The following is a 10,887-nucleotide window of genomic DNA, read 5'->3' on the forward strand; positions in this document are numbered from 1 at the left end:
AACTGAATATTATTTATATCAACAGTCAATATGCATTACGGATCCTTTTAACAAAATCATTGACAACTGAATATTATTTATATCAACAGTCAATACGCATTATGGAAAGAAGGCAACAATACACTTGGAATATTGACATAATATGCTTTTATGAGAGAGAAATAGAGAAAGAAATATAATTTAATTTAATGCAAGTAAGTAGCAAAATGCATGTCGTATGTATTTCCTAATTAACTTTTTTATTTTCTTCTGCTATATATCTCTTATCTTCTGTTCTAAAAAAATGTAAATATTAGATGCATTTAGCAACATAAATATAATAATTATTTTGTTATACAATATAAACATATATAAAATATAATTATATTAAAATTATGTAATAAAATTATATGACATATATAATATATAAATTATAAAAATTTTACACGATTATTAAGTAGCAATTTTAAAATAAAAAGGTTATGGCACAATATATTTAAAATAAATAAAAAACGTACCTTATAAATTTTTATTTTATTCTTAAAAATAGAAGAGTAAATATTATTGATTTAAAATCTAAAGAAACAAAAAAAGGAAATAAATTAAAATAATAATAATATTGTCAAAGATAGAATTAAAATTTAAGTAAATTATTATAAATTTAATAAAAATAATTAAACGTCGGTATGTCTAACGTATTCACAATATACATTTTATAAATTTTACCGTCATGAAAGAAGGAAGAGATAAATTAAATTTTTCAGAAGTTGAAAGTTTGCACTCTAAGTTATTGGATATTATCATCATCATAAATATATATTTCAGTGATGGTTCAAATTGATACCACTTTCCATGAAATGCTTTTTCTGTTAGTTCTGTACTCTAAATTTAAAACAAAAATACATAAAAGATACATAAAAGATCACAGTTATCAATCACAAGACTTTATTTTTCGTTATATATGTATACATAAATATATATATATATACAGGGTGAGGCATCTAAAACAAGCCACCTGAATAACTCCGTTGGTAAGCCGAATACAAAAAAATTGTTCAGACAAAAGTTGTATGGTTTCAAGGGGGACATATGATGGTGTCATTAGTTTAATCTTGAAGAGCCACCCGAAGGTCACGTGAAGGTCAGCTCCAACTTTTTAAATGGGACACCTTATATGCTTTTGCATATTCTTATAGCTCATCTCAAGAGCTTTCCAAAACACTACAATTATGTTAGTTTTCATTGAGTACTTTCCAAGTTATGAGGCTTGAAATCATTTTTTAATTTTACATAAACCGTAAAATATCTTGTAAAATATTCATTTTTCGATTATTTTACCTTAATACTTTTATGTACAAAATAATGAGAGGAATCAATCGGTGTAAAGAAAACATACAGTTGTTTTTAACAAAAAATATGGAATTGTTAATTGCAAATTCCATATTTTTTCTTAGAAACAACTATGTGTTTTCTTTACACCAATTGATTCCTCTCATTATTTTGTACATAAAAGTATGAAGGTAAGATAATCGAAAAATGAATGGTTTACTAGATATTTTACGGTTTATGTAAAATTAAAAAATGATTTCAAGCCTCATAACTTGGAAAGTACTTGATGAAAACTAACTTAATTATAGTGTTTTGGAAAGCTCTTGAGATAAGCTACAAGAATATGCAAAAGCATATAAGGTGTCCCATTTAAAAAGTTGGAGCTGACCTTCACGTGACCTTCGGGTGGCTCTTCAAGATTAAACTAATGACACCATCATATGTCCCCCTTGAAATCATACAACTTTTGTCTGAACAATTTTTTTGTATTCGGCTTACCAACGGAGTTATTCAGGTGGCCTGTTTTAGATGCCTCACCCTGTATATATATATATATATATATATATATATATATATATATATGTATATATTTATTTATTTATTTATCTTGCTGATATCTTCCATTTTCAATTGTTAGAAATGAGTAATAGTCTTCTTCTTTTTATATAATCATTATTTTAAGTTTTATATTTAAATTATGTAAAAAAGATGTGATTTTTCAATAAAACTTACCGCATTTAATAATTGGTGAAAGCATAGAATATAACGCACAAGCATAGAATATAAAGCTGTACTAATCCGCCGCATATATACATGATGACCATACATGTTTTTAAAGGAGCTTTTTTGATAATACCTAACAAATTTTTACGTGTATTCAACTATTTTTTTAAATATTTTTTGTGTATTAAAAAAAATATATATATATACAGGGTGATTCAAAATAACCCCTGTATCCGTGAAATGACACATTGTTGAGTCAATTTTAAGACGATTTTTCCGTTTGCAAAATTTCGTCCGAAGCTTAGTTTTCGAGTTCTTAAAGAAAGTAGTTAATGCATGACGGGTTGGATACAAGAGGCAGGCAAGGGTGATGCGATTCACCGTCAGACGCGGGCGCTTTCGTGGGGCGCCTGCTGCGATCAGCTGGTCGCTATACACATACAGACACACATGCGAACACATACATTCTCTCTCTCTCTCTCTCTCTCTCTCCCCTCTCCCCCCTCTCCCCTCTCTCTCTCTTTCATTTGCTCACTCACCTGTAATTTTTTTTTTACGAGAGAGAGGAAAATGCATTTTATGCATATCCACCGGTCGATCCAGTGAGTTATGTGGGACTCGAGTTCCAAGTCGAATTACCAACTCGGTACTCCTTACCCACTAAAAACTCCTCTCTTTTCACGAATTTTCTTTGACACACTGTCCTTCCCGAGATCCGTTTTCACATAACGCTAAAAAATAGTTATTATTACCTTGTTCGATTACTTCTGATATATTGCTGTAATTGCTTGAAGGAGAAATGAGTTTTCCAATAGATCGTACGTTCTCAAATTTAACGTAGATATCACGTTGCATAAGACAGAAATCCACACTAAATTATTAACTGAAAGTTTTTCTTCTTTCATGAACTGCATTCCTTATATAATCTTTAACATAATCACATTTATTTACTCACTCGACGAGACGAAAAATTTACTAATGACTCTATCACTAATCACTGTCGAATAATAACTGTTGGCGATTAAAAATCACTCAATAAAAGAAACACACACGGACACGTTACTACACGACGCGACAATGCGACGATAATTACTCGGCGACTGCAAGCAGTTTTTTGTCATAGTAGATTGCGGTAGCAATAATATTAATATGTTAAATGTTTATTATGTTTACCGCATTCTTCAATCGAATACATGATCGCGTTCGATAGCGCCAGTAGTACCTTAACCTATCGCAATCTACTATGACAAAAAATTGAGAGACAGACAGACAGACAGACAGCAGACAGAGAGAGAATGTATGTGTTCGTATATGTGTTTGTATGTGTATAGCGACCAGCTGATCGCAGCAAGCACCCCGCGTAAGCGCCCGCGTCTGACGGTGAATCGCGTTACATTTGCCTGCCTCTTGTATCCGACCCGTCATGCGTTAACTACTTTCTTTAATAATTCGAAAACTAAGCTTCGGACGAAATTTTGCAAAAGGAAAAATCGTCTTAGAATTGACTCAACAATGTGTCATTTCACGGACACAGGGGTTATTTTGAATCACCCTGTATATATATTATATTGGTAAAAAAATATTTTTAATAATTCAATAACGTTACATACACACACAGTAAAAATTTGGTGTTAAATTTAACATATTTCACATGTCCTAATTTATCCACTCTAATTTTAATGTTAATTTAACAGAAGGCAAGTATGTAAATAAATAACACAAGTAATATGTTTAAAAATTAACACAAAAGTGTAACACTTATCTATTAACTTTATCTGGAAATGAAATTTATGTTAAATTAACATATTTATAATGTTAAATTTAATTAAAAGAAAATGTTATTCTTACATTTTTATGATAAATAACACAAGAGATATGTATATTTAACATATGGAAACTGTTATAGAGAGAAAAATGACACAACTTATTTGTTTATTTTAACATATAACATATTTCATCAAGAATTCGTGCATTTATATATTAATTGTGTTGTTTTAACTCTTAGAAACAGTGAACATTAACTCAACGCAGAAATGTCAAAATAACGCAATAATAATATGTTACATTAACGCAATGATAATATGTAACATTAATAAGAGTATGTTAAAAATTTAACACAAAAATTTTACACGAGAAAATTTTAACAGAAATACAAAATGTTTTTTACCGTGTATTTCTTATAATCGTTTAAAAAGCATTTCTAAAATAATTAATTGTTATTATTTACTTACCGCACTTATAAGCATGATATTGAGAAAGCAAAAAAGAAAAATATTTGTCAAATATAATAAACTCATATTTACAGATAATACTTCTTTTAGCATTAAAGTCATTCTAAAAAAGATTAAATTTAATCTATATTTGATTATATGTATAGATAAGATGATAAGATATATATTTAAAATCATACGTGATATGATGAATCTCTTATAGATGTTTATCAAGCATTAAACAATTATCTTTTAATAATGATATTAATTAAGAAAGAATAATTTTAAAAATATGTAAAACAACAATTTTATAAAACAATAAATTACAGAATGTTCACTGATTACTTACTGAATCATAGCGTTATGATGTCGACATAATACTTTTAATTCCCTCTCTAACGAATCTTCAGGAAAAATATTTTTTTTTCTTAGACTTATTCTGTGAAAGGCCTTAGCCAAAGTAGTATTGCAAGTTTCATCGCGATATTGGGCAGTTATCAATAAAATGAGATTTATTATATAAACGTCCAAAGCGACCTTCTTTATAAACATGTACACGCTAGCGATGGACGCGATGAAGTTTCCCAAGAGGGAAACTTTCTATCGAGAACGGCTGTCTCGAGCTGTCAGGACAATTGGTAATCTATAATACTCATAGAGAAAATATTTTTTCTTGAAAATCAATGCGAAAGATAGACAGCACCACACTGTTATAGATCCAGTTCCTGCTATGCAGTAAAACTTGAGCGGAGTTTCTACTGGCTTTATAGTTGATTTAACAATAATCTTCATGGTCTCGTTCTCGATACACAGAATATCATTTAACTTGCGTATTAGTTGACTTACAAGCGATCTGTGTACATGCATTGTGTACAATTTGCAATTAACAATTACATTTTTTTGTTCGAAACAATTATGTGTTTTCTTTACATCAATTGATTCTTCTCATTATTTTGTACATAAAAGTATTAAGATAAAATAATCGAAAAATGAATATTTTACAAGATATTTTACGGTTTATGTAAAATTAAAAAATGATTTCAAGCCTCATAACTTGGAAAGTATTTAATGAAAACTAACTTAATTATAGTATTTTGGAAAGCTCTTGAGATGAGCTACAAGAATATGCAAAAGCATATAGGGTGTCCCATTTAAAAAGTTGGAGGTAACCTTCACGTGACCTTCAGGAGGCTCTTCAAGGTCAAACTAATAACACCACCTTATATCCCCTTTGAAACCATATAACTTTTGTCTGAAACATTTTTTCGTATCTTTTAGACTTTACGAGATATTTCGATGTGTCGAGTTAAATGGGACACCCTGTATATTCTCCACACGGAAGGAAACGTGGAATCGTTGTTAGTCATCGGTAACAAATTGCCTGAGAGCATATTTAATCGAACGTTTAGAGGATTTACATTTTGAAAATTCATGCCGTTGTTCCTTGAGGAGGTGATACGGTGTGCAAAGTACAGCTTGCCAAAGTCCTCTTTAATATTTTTCTCTTTGTTATACGTATATATTGAGGAAATTTATATTTTAAGATATTATTTAAACTAAAAATATATTTAGTTAAAAAGTAACAATTGCTTTTAGTGCATAAATTTGTTCAATTGTATATTTGTATTTATCTCCGTTTGAGATCTGTCCATTATTAAGCATAATCTTTTGTCAGAAGAATACATAAAATATAACGAAAGTTAGTTCTAAGCAGTCGTCAATCTTGAACGATATTTTTCTTGAGTTTTTACTTATTCATATAGCTTATACTATAATATGCATAAAACATGCACAGCAACATTGTTTTTAATTTGTAAAAATTATTGATTTTTGCGCTACAATGAATGCGCGATAAATCAATTTTCATTAATAGCAAGCTTTTGTTTACAGACTCTATTCTAAAGAAATAAAAGAATTTATGAATAATCTTCACTGTATAATCTTTTCTGAGGAGATTATGATATGTTATGATCCTTTTTAATCTTAGAGGGAGTGGACAAGACTGAGGGAGTGGACTAAGCGCCTTTGTAATTATTCTTGTTCTAATAAAGCATTAATTATCTTATAGCAACCTTTATTGTAGTTTTGAATTCAGAAGGCACTGCAATATTTTATTCTATGTGATACACTATTGATCGAGATACTAAAAATTAATCTTCGATTAATTATAACCTGGATTCAATAGTGCTGATATCATCAAATAATATTTTTAAAAAATGTATGTATATATTACTAAAAAATATTTCGAAATATTTCGTTTTGATCACAGCAATTGTAGTAAATTTTTTTATCATTATAAAATAGATATAACTCTGTGATGACCATGATGATGATGATCCTGTTCTTCAATGTTTTTCCTTCAATAACAATATAAGCTCAAGTATTAATGCCATGGTATAGAACAGTGCAAGATGAATATCTGCTATATCGGAATCGACTTCAAATGTTATCAGTATTACTGAAGTGAAGGTATGTTTGCTTGATTATATTAAAATTCATATTTTGAAAATTTATATGTTCTTAACGTTTTTCATTCACTTGATATTCTTGTAATCAATTTGCAAAGTTGATTGATATTTTTAAGATTAATAGTGTTGATTTTTGGTGATATAAATAATTTGTACATATTTTATAAAAAACATTTATATATTTCGTTAATATCTATATCAATCTTCTATTCGCATTTATATCTCTATATTAAACTTCTTTATTCTTTCTTTATAAAATCTTTTCATTGTTAAAACAAAAAATATATAAATTTTAACATATGCTTATAGTTATTTAAATTACTAATTAGACAAATATATAGACTCAATATCCAACACTATAAGTCCAGAAATTTAAAGTTTATTAATTTTCACTTTACTTTTAAAAACAGAAGAGCGATTGAATAGGATTGAACAGAATCTGGAACAATAGTTGAAAATTTGTCAAAAGAAATCTAAAATATGCTGAAAAATTATATTAAAATAATATAAGATACAAATAATAAGAAATAAATATAAATCGCATTAAGATAGACTAGACAATGAAAAGAAATTCATTTACGATATTAAGTCATGGTATAGTCAATATTTATAGTTAATATTAATTTTAATTTGGTAATTTAAATAGTAATCATAATAATTAATTATAACATATATTTAACACAATAATATATTAAGACTTACTTTCATGAATGAAGGAAGGGTTAAGCGTTATAATTTCCAAGCATTGAAAGTTTACATTCCAATTTATTACTAATTATTATTAATATAAACATGCGTTTCGCCAACGGTCCAAATTGTTACCACTTTTCGTGGAATGCTTTATCTGTCACTTCTCTATTCTAAATTTGACACAGATTAATATAGAATAAATGTGTCCATATAAGTACAACTATATTAATAAAAACATTAAATGATTTCACTCTTCCATACACAATATTCAATATATAATTTCAATGATAATTTCAATATATAATTTTAATTATTATTATATATATAATTACAATTATATAATTGTAAAATATAAATAATTATTGCATAATTATTTCAACATTTCGATATATTATTTAATTTTCATAATACAAAAAATAAATTTTGCAAGAATTTCAATATTATTTAAAAATTATAAATGTTGTTAAATAGAGAGAAATCATGTTATAATGTTAATAAAATAACCGCATCTAATAATTGATGAATGCATAGACATAGAATATAAAGTCGTATTAAAGAACCGCATATATTATGAATAAGAATATTGTGAAGAAAGCCTTCGATAATATCTAAAATTAATATTTTCTATATCGTTAATATAATTAAGAAATATACACATAATAAATTCGAAAATTTATATATCAAAAGTTTCTGTATTTTCAATCGCTTAAAAAGTATTTCTAAGATATAACTCACTGCCTGTATCAATAAGACGTCAATAAAACAAAAAAGAAAGACACTAATAAGATATATCATGCTCACGTTTGACGACATACATTTTTTTAATAATAACATTATCCTGAAGAAAATAATAAATATTTATAAAATGATAATTAAACAATTAAGTATTGGGGATGTAAAGAAAAAATTAATTTTGAAAAATACAATTTAGAAATAAAAATTTAGACACAAGAACAAGTACGCACAAAATAACAACTTGTAAAAGTAAAGAACTCTTAATTACTTACTGAATCACAGCTTTATAATGTTGATATAATATTTTCATTTCTTTCTCCGACGACAAATTTGCATTAGAGTTCTTTTTGAGATTTATTGTGCTAAATCGGTGAAGTGTCATTGCGAAATATTTTAGCGAGCTTTATCGCTATGTATCGATATTATGCCGTTGTTAATAATATAAGATTTATCATATAGACATCCAGAGCGACTTTTTTAATAAATATGCATCCGCTGGCAATAGATTCTATAAGAACACCAAGCAGGAAGATTTTTGTAGAAAACGACTGTTTCGAAAAGGCTGCTATCGTTGCAAAATCATTGTAGAAAAAGTAGATCTTCTTTGAGATCAGTGCGAACGGAATGCAACACCACATTACTACGGATCCAGTTCCGCCTATGCAGTAAAATTGGAGAGGAATCTTCAGTGGATCCAAAGTCGAATGCACGATATACTTCATAGTCTCATCCTCGAAGTGTAGAATGTCATTCAGTTTTTGGATTAATCGAATTACTAAATCTCTGGATATGTGCATACGCATAAGTAAAACAAATACCTCAATGATCACCACGAGACTGATTGTTACGCCATCCTGCACAGTGTTTTCTATAGATTCATATTTTAATACCAAAATAAATCCGGAGATTATTGCGCTGATATAGAACAAATCAATTAACGATATAACAACGCTATATATTCTCCATGTTTTAGGAAACAACAAATCATTGCTGGTCATTGGTAATAAATTGCCTGAGAACATGTTCAATCGAACATTTAGAAGATTCACGTTTTGGAAGTCCATCTTCTTGATTGTCGCTTGTTTTTAAGAAATGAAAATTATATAGGCAAACATAGCTTGTAAGAAAGCTTGTTAGTATTCACATTAAGCCTTTTATCGTATTTTGCCACTGCAAATGTTTCTTTTTTTTTGTAGATAGAAAGCGTGGCTTGTTTATTCTATATTTCAAAATTGCTGAATAGCATATGACATATCCAACAATTCATTATTTCAAGATGAATAGAGGAAAACAGGCAAAAAAAATTCATTATTTTATATATTATATATTACACTACAAAAACAGCGATAGTTTCTTTATTCTAATTATTAATCTTTGTCTTCCAATTATTGTGCATCGGAAGATAATGATACAGAACGATAAAATGAAAGTAGAGTTATATTTTTTAATGTATTTAGTACGAGATAGATGTAATCACTAATTCCTTTGCAACTACCTCTGTGCAACGAAGCGGTAATTATCTTATAGTATACTGTCTCTCCTAGTATCGCGAGGAAGCTTTAATATGTTTATGATGTGTAATGCTGTCCATTGTAAGCTCCATCAGCTGGAAACTGCAGTTGTTATTTTACACCGATTATGAGTTAAATAACGTTAGCAAAATATTACGAAATAAACGATTGTATAGTTATCGCAGGATATATTTAAGGTAAAAAAAATTCTCCTTTTTTTATACAATATTCTATTACTGTTTTTGAATATTCTATTGCCTGTTAATAAGATTAATTCATTTAATTGATAAATTAAGACACAAACATGATATTTTTAATGTTTTAATATTTTTAATGATGCGTTTTAATATTTTTAATGATAATATATTTTAATAAAACCACTCTTAACTTAAGATAGCAAACAAGCTCAAGTAATGAATAACAAAATTGTTGCGCATAGAAACGTTATAGTAATTTTGACTCATAACGATAAATTTTTTTTTATATTACAAATTGAAATTTTATAATTGATTTTAATTTTTATATATAGGAAAAGTTCTGGTAAAGATGGTAAAAGCTATCTTCCAATAAAGACTATCTCTCATGTGCATGTAGAATAGGTAAAAATAACTTTAGAATTCTTATAAAATTTTATTCTACAATGCACTTCTACCGAAATTTTTGTTTTAAAATTTTTAAAAGTTAATATTTTTTATTAAGTATCATTCTGTAGATTTTAATAATTTTTAATTTTTCTATTGAGTAAAAATTTGCAAATATATGTATAGAATTAATTATTATCAACAATTCATTTTAACTTTAGATAAATATTAATTTAGATATTACTTGTGTTTCAAAATGCAAAAAAGAAATAAAGGAATTGGCAAATACATATCTGTCGCAATAATATGCGATGATTAATATATGAAGATAATATTATTAAAATCAATCACATATTTGAATTACACATATGCTTATATTTTTTTCACTGAAGAGAATAAGTATTATAAATATTGCAAACATAACAAATTATCTCCAAGTGTAGTAATTTATTTTCCAATTTAAGAAAAGATAAGAAAAAGAAAAGTTAATAGAAGACAAAAGTTAAATTTCTTTCTTTTTTAATATTATCATAATTTTAAACATCTTTGAATATTATGTTTATTACACCTATATTCTCTACACTATTGTACAAAACGGATTTGTACAGATTCTTTTTTAAAATAATTTTTCTTAATTTTTATCTTTGATAACCATTCTCTA

The 10,887-nt window shown here is 27.3% G+C and overlaps 1 long non-coding RNA gene across 1 annotated transcript; it reads left to right on the forward strand.

Annotated features, from left to right (window-relative positions):
• The first annotated feature begins 176 nt into the window (after positions 1–176).
• Positions 177–5,098, forward strand: LOC112637454. Its single transcript, XR_003122552.1, has 3 exons — positions 177–194; positions 4,674–4,879; positions 4,958–5,098. It is a non-coding gene; the product is annotated as an uncharacterized LOC112637454 (long non-coding RNA).
• Positions 5,099–10,887: the final 5,789 nt, after the last annotated feature.

Source organism: Camponotus floridanus, unplaced genomic scaffold (assembly GCF_003227725.1).
Source record: "Camponotus floridanus strain SB8 unplaced genomic scaffold, Cflo_v7.5 scaffold169, whole genome shotgun sequence".
NCBI lineage: Eukaryota > Metazoa > Arthropoda > Insecta > Hymenoptera > Formicidae > Camponotus > Camponotus floridanus.